This window comes from Hermetia illucens, chromosome 2 (assembly GCF_905115235.1).
Source record: "Hermetia illucens chromosome 2, iHerIll2.2.curated.20191125, whole genome shotgun sequence".
Classification (NCBI taxonomy): domain Eukaryota; kingdom Metazoa; phylum Arthropoda; class Insecta; order Diptera; family Stratiomyidae; genus Hermetia; species Hermetia illucens.
This window is the reverse complement of record NC_051850.1, coordinates 110139500-110152417: the sequence shown is the minus strand read 5'-3', so window position 1 is coordinate 110152417 and position 12918 is coordinate 110139500. Positions and strand designations below refer to the sequence as shown.

Here is a 12918-nt window from a genome sequence, read left to right as displayed (position 1 = left end):
TTGGCTGCGTTCGAGAGAAGAATCCTCCGAAGAATTTTTGGCCCCCTACATGAGGATGGACGATTCCGTAGCCTTCACAATGATGAAATCTATGAGCGATACTATGACCGTCCGGTTGTGGATAAAATCCGGCTCAATAGGTTACGGTGGGCGGGTTACTTAATCCGTGTGGATGAGGATGATCCAGCCTGGAAAGTCTATAAGGGCAATATCTATGGTAGAAAAGAAGACGAGGCAGACCCTGCCTAAGTGGAGCGATGGGGTAGGTCAGGACTCCAGACAGCTTCTGGGGATATCGAATTGGGGGACCTCGACGGGATGTCTGGAATTCCTTATTAAGGCTGGCCTAGACCGGATACCGGTTATTGCGCCGTTAATGATGATGATGATGAATTCTCTTTGGATACTTTGCTGATTTATTTTATTTTGTAACTTACCAATTATCATTTTTTCATGATAATAAATTTCTGCATCATGCAAAACATCTGAGGCAGAGGAAGCAATGATTGAGGCTGTGATCTGTCATGGATACCTTCCACTCGATCGCGGCACATGGTTCCGGAGACTTACGGCTCTACGCGCGCGGTCGAAAAGTCGTTTTGTTTTTGTTTTTCAAGTTTTAGCCCGCGCTTTGGTTTATCTCGTTAGGATTACGCGAATCTCGTTTGTTTGTTTCATTATTTGTAAGATCAGTTGCGGACCCAAGCATCGGTATATGCACGTGAATTTTGAGAATGACGCGCTCAAAGGACCCCCCCCCCACATTCCTGAGTCTGGCTAGCACAGGGGCATGCAGGCACGTGCTGACAGAGCGTTTTGATGGAGCTTCAGTATTTGCGGGCAGACCTTCACGGTTAACTTAGCCAATTTGTTTTAAGTTTTGAGATCGCTCTCCCCTCTAAGTCATCTTCGGCGTTTTTCCCCTCTGAATCGGAAGTCTCCGTTGCCACATGACCTTGTACTATTGAGATATTCCTAATTGTGAACTAAAATCTCTTTGTTTAATGTTTTTTATAAAGGCTTTCAGGACATGAGGACGCCTATATGCAGTAAGCATTGATCCTGATCCGGATTCACGCGAGTTCGTACATTTCGGAATCCAATCATAAACCGTTGATGAAAGCAATAAAAAACATAAATAAGATTAGAGATTTGCAGGTTGCTAGTCCGCAAGTCTTCATTCTAATTAGTCGCGTTTTATTACAAGAAGGGAATACTCACCTCATAGGAGAGTTACGACTTTAACTCCGCCATGCTATTAATATATTATGGTGGTCCCAAGCCCAGGTAAAGGAGGAGGGTTTGAGGCAACGTACTCTGTACTATCCTCAGTAAAACAAAAATAAAATGCTGAGATCAGAGAAAGAGATAAATACAGTATAGTTGGAGTTTTTCTACTATGTTAAATCCTACCTGATCTCTCTTGGTGACAGGCCCGGCGACAGGCCGACCAAGAAAATGCATAGAATGTCGTTACAAACATGATGATCGGATTGAGTCACAAGCCTCGGAGAAATGCTAAGGCGTCCACCTCAGTCGACGCGCCAGGACGGGCCCCGGTCCTGTCGAGAAATGGGCAAGGGTTCTTGACGCATGGACGGCGCCAGGACGTAAGCAAGTTAGTCTGAACACAACGAACAAAACAAATACGTGTCTGCACGCTAAATGTTGGTACCCTAACTGGAAAGACCGAGGAACCCGCAAGAGCACTTCGGAAAAGGCGCATTGATATCTACGCTCTGCAAGAAACCCGATAGTCTGGTGCCAAAAGCTGCGACATTGAACGCGAACGCGGGAAAAATGGCTACAAACTTCTCTATTTTGGTAACCCACACACTCAATATGGTGTTGGCATTGCCATCTCAGAGGGTTTCCGTGATGTCATTAAAGAAGTCGAATGATTTGATGATCGGCTGATGAAGCTCACCATTATATCAGCTGATCGCACTATTCCCTTCTTCACCGCGTACGCACCAAAGACAGGTCGACCTGATGCCGAGAAAGATGCCTTCTGGCAACTTCTCGATGAAAAGACTTGTCACGTGCCTGGTGACGATTATATAATCATTGCCGGCGACCTTAAGGGTCATGTGGGTGAAAAGGCAGACTGTAACGGGTTCAAAGCGCACAATGAGGGTGGCGAGCGTATAATCGATTTTGCAGACACCCAGGACCTTGTACTTATGAATACATGATTCATTAAACGATTGTCTCATCTTCCTACATTTTAAAACAGTAAAACATTAAAACGCAAATCGACTATATTCTCATAAGACACCAACATTTTACCACTGTCACTGATTGCCAAGTCGTTCCCTATGAGACCATCGCACCTCAACATCGGCCGTTGACTGCCGTCCTGCGAATTACACCACCGATAAAACAGCGTGAGGAACGCACTGACCCGCGACGCATTAAATGGTGGCGATTTGGCGAGAAGAAAGAAGAAACGATCTCACTCATACGATTGCCGGCCATTACGAATGTGGAAGAATCATGGAACCAAATGAAAGACACGATCCACAAAGCGGCGTCTGCAACCCTCGGGGTCACCAAGCCGGGTAAGCGGTACATCAACCGAGATACTTGGCTTTGGAATGATGATGTTGAAATGAAGGTCCGTGAAAAGAAACGCCTCTACCATAAATTTCTCGACGATAAAACGCCTGCTAATAGGCAAATTTATAAGAACGCCAACCGGGAAGCAAAGAAAGCAGTCGCTGTCACCCGAGCGAACCATTTCAAAAATCTTTAGGATAAACTGGACACTCGGGATGGGGAGAGAGATCTGTATCGACTTGCTAAAAGCCGCAATGAACGCACACAAGATATCGAACACTTCTGTTGCGTTAATGACAAGAACGGGACTTTGCTTACCAACCGTTGAGCCGCAACGGATAGATGGCAAGAATACTTCGAGCAGATTTCAACTGAAGAATTTGCTCATCCTCCACTTCCACAATCATTGCCAACATTTGGAGCAGTTCCACCAGTCAGCGCAACTGAAGTCGAGGAGGCAATAAAAGAAATGAAGTCGGGGAAAGGAACAGGACCTGACGACATCGCATCTGAGCTCTGGAAAGCGAAGAGCTGGAACCCAACACTCTGGCTCAGTGAATTCTTTAATCGGGTTATTCAAGAAGGAAGAACACCATCTGACTGGCAAGAAAGTACCACAGTTCCAATATGGAAAAAGAAAGGTAGTCCAGCAGAATGTTCAAATTACCGTCCGATCCGGTTATTTTCCCATACCATGAAGATTTTTGAACGCATTCTTGACAACCGTATTCGCGAAATCGTTGAAATAACTGTGAATCAAGCAGGACTTGTCAAGAACTGCGGAACTACTGACGCAATACACGCTGCGCGGTTACTCATGGAGAAACACCGTGAGAAGCATCGCCCTCTTTACATTGCCTTTCTGGATCTAGAGAAAGCGTTTGACCGTGTACCACACGAACTCATCTGGTATGCTTTACGACAACACTTCGTGCCAGAAGAACTCGTGCGCTGGGTTCAATTGCTCTACCACGATCCGCAAAGTAAAGTTCGAAGTATGGCGGGCGTATCAAAACCGCTTCGTGTCTCTGTTGGTGTTCATAAAGAAACACCCTCTCCTCTTTGTTCTTGTTATGGACACCGTCAGACGGGATATCCAACGTCCAGCGCTCTACACACTGCTTTATGCAGATGGTGTTTTCCTAGCATCTCATAGCAAAACTGATCTCGAGCAACTTGTTCAAAAATGGAATTGAATTTAAACAAAACTGAATTTTTGACGACCGATCCCCATGAAGCAGGCACAATCACTGTCAGCGCCAGTGATCTGCCCAGAAATGAGCGATTTGAATACCTCGGGTCAACGCTATCAACCAAAGGAGACTGCGTTATGAAATTGCTTCACGCATTAACGCAACCTGGATGAAGTGGCGTTCCACAACTTGTGTTCTTTGTGATCGACGTATCAACGAACGTCTCAAATCTAAAATTTACCGCAATGTCGTCCGTCCAGTCGCTCTCTATGGTTCTGAGTGTTGGCCGACTATAAAGGACAATGAACGGCGTCTTGCGGTAATGGAGACGAAGATGCTACGTTGGACTAGTGGCGTGACACGTTTTGATCACATCCGAAATGAGGATATCCGTGATCGCTATGGGGTTGCACCGATCGTGGAAAAGTTGCGAGAGAGGCGTCTTTGATGATATGGTCACGCAATTCGCCCTAACTAGAATTCACTTGCCACGATTGGTCTGAACATCGAAGTCGATGGTAAACGACCAAAAGGCAGACCTAAACAACGGTGGCTTGATACGCTGGATGGGGATTTGAAAGCCTCGAGATTGCACCCAGATCGGGCGAAGCCGATCACGATAAGCCGACCCCGCTTGTGAACGGGACAAAGGCTGAAGGAAAAGAAGGAGAGTGAGTACTTCAGAAGAGAACCAATTTCCCACGTGAACAGTGAGTTGCCGAAACATCTAGGTGCTAATGACAATTCAAACCATAGTGACTCCGTCGATCTGATGATGTGACTTGAACAAGTGTTCGACGTTAATTGCAACTATCACAAGAGTCAAGTTCTCACCTTTGTTTTTAGATCTCCTAATCCAACGTAACTTTAACTAGCCTTTTTCGTATTGCATTGCGTTAATGAAAGAAAACTTCTTTTTCTCCCTCTTGTTGATACCACACTGCACTATCAAAATTCTGCTCAATCTGGACGAGAATGTTGCAAATTTATCTAAAAATGATTGTCAGTTTCACAATGTCAATTCGAAAACCAAATATTCAATTAGTCAGCCTGACTAGAAGAGAGGCGGAAAGGGATGATTTCCCTAGTCCGAAGTTTTCTCGTGGCCTTGCAATAGAGGCTTTCAAAAAATTTAATATATGATTTGCTAATACAGAAAAGACCCTATTCATGTTCGGGATGGAAATTTTCTTTTACAGTCCTGCTCAAGTACGAATTCTGTGACAAAATATTCAAGGGATATTGGTCCATCCAATCCAGATGTTGTAGAGACAGATACGATCTCAAATCCTTGTTTCGCAGAGGACGAAGTGTGTACAAACCCAAATATCCAGAACTGATATAGGTGTTAATTAAAGTGGAAAAATTAATTTGAATTGAGCTCAGTTTTTATAGATTTGGTCAAAGTTAGCATTCCCAAACCACTTGCGAAGCGAACACTATAGAAATCGTTGCAATAATTTGGACTATAACATGCGTGTGTTAACTATGATAGGCCGCATATAGTAGATAGCTGTTACGTTCCTCCAAGTCGAATTTGGACTAAGTTCGAGAACATGCTTTGATAGCTTGTTAGGTTTTTGCACTGTACGTAGTTAGGTATACCGGTCAACGAAAGTGACATTAATGTATACCTAAAGAGATAGTCTGCACTCATTGTGGAGCTATAATTCGTTGGTATTGCGCTGATGAATAAGATATTTTAGAACTAAGCATGATTTCCACAACTTCCACTAGCTAACTTTTTTTCCAGTTAGGGGGGAAATCTGTAGAAAAAAATGCAAGGTCAAAAGTTGGCAAGCGAAAGTAATGGTCTAGCAAACTTTGGTTAAAGTGGGGCTAAATCAAGTATTCACAGAAGGAGAGGTTTCTAGGAAAAAAAATACGACTAAGTTGCACAAGTCGAACAGTTGCCCAGAGGGCGATAGATATTATAATTCTTATTAAGACGGGAAGAGAAAGGGAGAAACCATCATGAGTTTTTCCTGGATCTCTAAATGGTGGGGTGATACAAAAGCCATATGACGGACCATATGCACGATTTCATCTTCATTCGAAGGTTATTGCCTCAGCAAAGGGGAGATTATGACTTGGGAGATAACAGTAGTATCCACAGTAATTACAGATATTGGAAATTCGCAGACGAATATGCTTAAGGAGAGCTTTAAATCCGGAAAAAAGGAAGCCTTAAACTAGCGGCAATGACAAGGCAATCAAATTTGTCAAGTTGCGCAGAGCACTCACTGCCGAAGAAATCTCCCATAAGCATGAGACTGAGAGAAGTTTGTGTTGATTTCTCAAGCTCTTCAACTTCTTAATATTCCATATTAACCACTAGAGAGAGACAGCTAAAGCGGCTAATAGATGCTTTGGGTAATTGAAGGCTTGAAAGCTGTCTACTTTTGACGGCCTCATTTTCGGGAGTCAATTTGATTGAAAATATGTGGGAGTGAGGGCCTTAACAATGATTGATATTCCCAATTATTTTGAATAACGTCAGAACGAACACTGATTGTAGTTACAAAACATCTTAAAGGTGCTCAGTGAGTTGGCGCTTAAGAATACACTCAAAACCGTCTCTGCTTGTCATAAGACGCGATTAAAATGCATAGAAATTTGTGGGCCAGTGTTTTCTGTTCAATTCTTAGTGAAGTATCCGGCATCCACACAATCAGATTTTGCTTCAATTTCACTAACTTCACACTTAACGCTGCGCAAGTGGTAAGCTCACAGCAGCAAGACGAATACAGACACCCATGATGGCAAGGATTCGAACCCAGAGTAGCGAGATTGAGAAGCTGACACTCTATCTCCTTAACCATCGCGCCGTCAACGCATAAGTTTTCAAAATTTATTGCTACCGAAACGTCGAAAACACCTCGACTAGGGACTGACCTCACACCAACGAACTGTGCACACACTGCTCGAAAACGGTAGCCAGGGTCATCAGAAGGCTCGCTTTCTCTAACTTAGCCGGGAATTTCAACGATATAAGCTGGACATTCTAAGCCCTTAGCGAAGTAAGATAATGGGATTGTGGAGAGTACTTCTCTTCCTCATTCCACGCTAGTGGCAATGCGTTTTTGTACTGTGGAAAGTCATGTGGTAGCAGGCGTGAATCCGGCACTGGGTTGCTTCTGATGGCTTTCTCTTGACCTGGGAGCCGGTTTCTGACAGACTTCTATGTAACAGCATGATTCCGGTCCAAGTTAAGGAGCCTCACAACTGTAAGACTTCCGATATAGTCGAGAAGGATGTTTCCTACGAGCAATTAAACGCAGTTCAGCGGTGGCTTCCTAAAGGTGACATTGTGATCGTGATAAGTGATCTGAACATATGACGGGGAAACAGGATCTCCGCGATCACTTCAGTAATGGTGGGAGGTTCGTAGATTTTTGCAACTCCAGTGCTTTGTCATTGGTGGCACATTGTTCGAGCACAGAGCCTGCCATAAGGTTAGTTGTGTCCGAACTGACTGACACCATATAAGCATTCAGATCGACCATTTCGACCACTTTAGGAGTCCTTTCCTGGATGTGCGTAATAGGAGAGGTGCTGACATCGGCCTCGAAAGGATCATCATCTGATGGTCGATTACGTTGTGTGTTGCGTTCGCCACTTCTCGCAGGGATGAGGAGCTGCGACCCCGTAGGTTCAATATCGAACACTTGTATGATCTGTTACTCGATATTGGTAGAGTTATCTTGGCCATCGAAAGGCAGATATTCTGATTACCCCGCCTGAAAATATCGATGAGCATTGGGCCGCCATCAAAAACGTTCTCTTCTCGGGTACTATATGCGTAATCGGCCTCATTCCGAAGGGGCGGCATAAGATCTGGCTGACTTCGGAATCATAGAAGCAGATCCATGAACGGAAGCGGTTGAAGACTCTAGCGACCGCTGCGAGTGATTGCAGGCGTGACGCGTGCAAACTTCAATAGCGAGAGAAACCCCGAGAAGACCAGCGTAGTGTAGGCCGTTATAAGGGAGAATTTACTATCGCACTGATCAGGGAAGCGGACGATGCCGCAGATGGCAATGATTTTAGAAATGCAAACCGCATCACGAAAGAGTTGCATGTGGTCGCAAATCTTGCGATGGTAATGTGAAGGACGTCAACGGTCGGCTTCTCATGCGCGACGATGAACAACTTAAGAGGTGGAAAGAACATTTCACCACGGTTCTTAACCGCATAAAATTGGGTGAAGATTCTCCTTTTGTGAATGAAATGGCTAGTCACCGTAACATGTGAATACGGACTGTTCTCCCAAGCTTGCTTGGTCACGTGCTACACCGAGGTAAAATCTCGGATGATTTTAAGGTCCAAAGCGTAGGCCATTAGGGTTGCATCCTGCACCACTATTATTTCTTCTTGTTATCGGTGACATTCTTCATGCAGCCTTGTTAGGAGGACGTGAGGGAATTCAATGGACGATGACATTTTTTTCAAACACCTCGACTACACAGATGACATCTGTTTGCTCTCTCACAGGGACATGGACCTTGGTCAAATGGCTGTGCATTTGGAAAGAGAGGCAAGTAGAGTTGAACTGAAGACGAACACCAATAAAACCAAGATTCTCAGGGTCATCGTATTCTCCCTATCTGCATTAAGGTGCGGAGCATCGAAAGCGTCGATCAATTTGTACTATATATCTAGAAAGCTTGGTTTCTGTCGATGGTGACACCGAACTGAATGTTGTGTGACGCATTAATAGCGCTAGATCCGCTGTCGCTGCCTTAATGGAAATCCGGTAATTAACATGAAGATCAAGTTGAGACTGTTCTACGTTAATGTTATTTCTGTGTTGCCTAATGGGAGTAGCACATGGATAACTGCACTGTCATTCAAAAAATCCAAGCTTTCGTCAACACCAGTCTGTGTGATATCAAGGGAATACGGTGGTCTGACACTATTTCAAACGAAAAACTAGGTCATGCAGGCTTGGTACTCGTACGAACTGTAATCGGAAGTGGTAGTGGAAATATTGCACATTAAGGAGGGACGTCAATTGCATTGCAGGTTACGCCTCGCGGTGGAATCCACTGTTCCACTGTGCCCGCCAGGCTTCCTCGGGAAGTCATGGCGGGTGCTAAAAGGCATTTCAGGTAACCGTGAGTGATGGCGCGTAGATGGGGCTGACGCGCTATACCCCACCAATGGGTTAACGGCAACCATATATATTGAAGATTCTGGGTTGTAATTAAGGTAATCTATCGGGACAGGAAACCAGAATAACACTGCCAACAAAACATTGGGAGAGAAATTATATTTTCACTTAAATTGGGAATCACATCGTCCGTTTTTTAGTTGGGCAAGATTTGTGAATAATAATAAGCGCAATATTAAATTTTAAGCAGCTCCTGCAGTACGCTCATAATAAAAAAGTCCAGGGCTCAAGTGAGGATGATGTTGTCGGCGTGATTAGAGGAGAAAGAGGTAATCCTCCTCAAACTCAGAAGTTTCTTGTTGCGCCGGAAACGCATAACGAATTAGTTCAAACTGAAGGAATAATAGATGGACCCGCATAATTTTTTCCCTAGGCCCGGATTATCTCTATGGCCCTGCAATTGTCTCAATAATTCAGGCAATAACGACTGCCAGAGCGTAAATAAAATGTAACTAAAGTATTAGCTGATATTACCCGTGGTTCTAAATTTAACACAAAGAATTACTATGAAAACATCAGTTCATGAGTTTTATTATATGTCCCATGCAAAAGCAAAGAAATTATCAAAACTGAAGTGCTTTATTGAGGGAACGATATCTCCGAAACAATTTCTAATTTCTGCGCCATCATTCTTTTCTAAATAGCACACATGTTGCTTACAAACCTCCGTCTAAAAATATTATATGCAAGGCCGCATTAAAGTAACTGTTGTTTCGCGTGCATATCCTCCCCATAATATTGTTCGCATGCTGATTAGAGAAAATATCCAAATAATTCTTAACTAGGCTTGGCGCGACCTTGAATAGGATTCTTATCAACCGACGCCCATCTGTTCGTCTGTTTACCACATGCATCTTTTTAGAAAAGGCTGCGCAAGTTCGGCAACAACTCGTGTTCTTTAAGGAAGTAAGTTGCGAGGGTCGAAAGTTAGGAATTCAAAGCCCATCAAACCCCATTCTCGGAAACTATTCTTCCCCAAGTATAAACATATGAGGAAATTTGTTTGTTGTTAAAGTCAGAGGAACCAGTGAAAGTAATAGTCGTAACTAACTACTGATAAAGTGATGAAAGAAATTCGCGGTAAGATGAAAGCAAGATACTGATAAGAATAGATAACTGATATCATGTTGTAGCATAGCGGCATGTTAACAGTTTCTATGCCTTGAGGTTGGTGCGTTTTTGCATAATTTGAGCTTAATTCATCTCCCTTTCGTAGTCTTATTAGGATCCAATCAGGATTGTAATAAAGAAGTATCAGGAAACGCTGCTGAGGAACCTCCGATGTGGTGATCAACAAAAACAATATTTCGAATGGAAAATATTCAACGATCGAAATGAAAATATTTATCTTTAAAATGTTTTATTAAAACTATCATACTAAATGCTTTGTGACTTGCCGCGTTTGTGCAGAAAATGAACTTTTCCTGAAAACGAGAAATATTACAAAATCATAGTGTTGGGGAGGTAATCGAGTGCCTGAAGTGTCAACAAGGCTGAGATGAGTTCATGGGATTTTGCAGCAAAGTGTTTTCTTCCGAATCTTCGGTGCATAGTTATGAGTAAGTGTGACTTTGTTTTTGACAATTATATCCTTAACTAAATTTCTTTATTTTTTTGGCCAGTACAATTATATAAATTTATAGAGGACGCGATCTATTACTTAAGGAGGTCATCCCGTGTGAAGGTCGTTTTTTTTTTTGCCTTTTTTTTAGAAATTTTTTGTGGAGAACTGGAGGAAGACGCAAATACAAATTTTTCACCATACATTTATTAATAACTTGTTGCGTGCATAGTAATTTTTTCAGCCCGATTACATAGTTGCTTATTGAAATACAGAGCAATTTATACATCCATCTCGAAAAAAGGTGGTTTTCTGCTGCCACGCTGGAGGGCGCTGCGATCATCCTAAAGAAAAAGGGTAAACGGCATTGTAATGTACAGACTTAACTACAGTCCGCAAACTAGGATTATTAAAAAATATTAAAAATTAAATTTTTGGTGCCGTGTTAAACTTCTTTTGTGAATTTCGGTGTTTTTTAAGGATTCTTTAATGAATAAAAACAACTACTGAATGGATCGCAATTATCCTAGTTTGCGGAGCGTAGAAATATGTTCTGAATAAGTCGCGAAAATTTCAAAGAATTTCGTTGGATAGATTTTGGGCTACGGTGGCAGCCGATTTTTAACATGCGGTTTCGAGAAAAGCGTATTTAAAAAGTAGAATGCGATTTTTAGCCATAAAACCTTAACTGACCATTAATCTGCTATACCTAATCCATAAACCTTAGGTTTCTTGAAGAAACACATGTACAGCCTTCGCTTCAATTTTTGTCCTTTTAGCGAAGTCATTCGAACGTCATTCGGGCCGATAAATACGAGCTTTATTACGGCCATCGACATAAATCTGGCATGTGACTTATCACGTATTTAACACTATAATTTCCGAACGACCCCGAATATCAAAAAATCACTTTACCCATATATTCTACACTATATCTAGATACAATTGATGCCAAAAAAAAAAATTCGATTGCGCGGATGCGACACACGGGATGTAAAGTATTTAAACGCACAAATATTAAAACACAAAAGAAATCCGTCAATTTGTCTTTATTTCGTGCTCGATATTCGACTGACATCTTTACTCTTCTATAATCTGCTTTTATCTAACTATTTCACGGCGTATCTCCGATTGAGATCCTTTCTTATCTTAAAGCGTAAAACTGGACAAGTGGAAGGGTTTCAAGCTAAACCTGTTTTCACACACACATGTATTATTGGAAAATCTCCGTCAAGATCCATTCCCAATTTTCTCATTTATGTAGGATTGCAAGCTATGGCAACAAGTTAGTACGTCTACTAATTGCGTGTTACCATGCTCGTCCTGCACGTTTAACTAAACCTCTTTCACGACAATTATGTAATTACATAGTTTTCATCCGATTGCGCATTGATAATCAATGAGCCGGAGACACCTTAACTCTCATTGCACATTCCGAATACGAAATAAGTGAGAGATATAGAGCTCATATTTTGTCTCAGTTTTAGCTTTTTACATATTTCGATTTCACCACTTAACACGGGATGACCCCCTTAAATTAACAAATTCAGGTAGAAGTAGGAGATTCGCAAGGTATAACTAATGATACTTTTAGGAAAAAGGAACGAAAAGTGGAAAGTTAGCAGACAGAAATGATTTTCTCTTAAATACCATCTAAATCTGTATTGAGATTGGCAAAATAAGTAAGAGATACAATTGACCACTGTAGATTTGAGTGCGATAACCAAACCGAATTGACGCTACAACATAAATTGCTGAAAGTAGTGAAAACATGTGAGTGCTTTAAGTAAAATTTTCTATTTAAATTTTTTTATATTAATTTTTTGTCTTTATATAGTGGATAGATCCATGAAATACGAGATGCTTTCCAGGACAGATAGACATTTTTAACGACGACAACGTATGAGGATTATACCATCAATGGAAAGCTGCATATGCATTGCGAAAATCTGTAAGATACTGGGCAAAGAACGTTGCATTAAAATTCAGTGAAAGCAGAACAAACCTCACAGTCCGAATGGCGCGATGCGTACTCCGAAAAGAAGATGTACAGCTTATTCAGTACAACGATGAGTTACAAAAACTTTTTAATAAGGAATGCCAATAGGCTGGTGTTCGCGAATTCATGTAAATAGAATATCCAAAAAGTAGTTGCAAGGAAAAAAATGTGACAAGGACGGTTCAATGTTTGTCTTTTTTTTTGAGGAGGTGGAAATTTTCAAAAGGCCTGGGCACGCCAGAGTGTAAGATTTTTAGCCACTAAAACCACCCCCGGCTCCCCCCTACCCCGTGGAACCACCTTTAGGTATTACATCACGGGGCGGAGTGAGCTTACTTTAGCTAGATCTCCTTTCGTCTACTCGAGGGGTTCGTAACCGCGCCCTCCTCACTTATTCTGCTTTTCGCAGTTTATCCTGGATTGCAGCGATCAT

At 42.2% G+C, this 12918-nt stretch overlaps 1 long non-coding RNA gene across 2 annotated transcripts; it reads left to right on the top strand.

Moving 5' to 3' along the window:
• Nucleotides 1-9803: 9803 nt before the first annotated feature.
• Nucleotides 9804-12658, top strand: LOC119649805. Of its 2 annotated transcripts, none has more exons than XR_005249191.1 (4): nt 9804-10005; nt 10142-10484; nt 12081-12259; nt 12324-12658. It is a non-coding gene; the product is annotated as an uncharacterized LOC119649805 (long non-coding RNA). The 2 variants fall into 2 exon arrangements; XR_005249192.1 differs by having other exon boundaries at nt 9996-10092.
• The last annotated feature ends 260 nt before the right edge of the window (nt 12659-12918 follow it).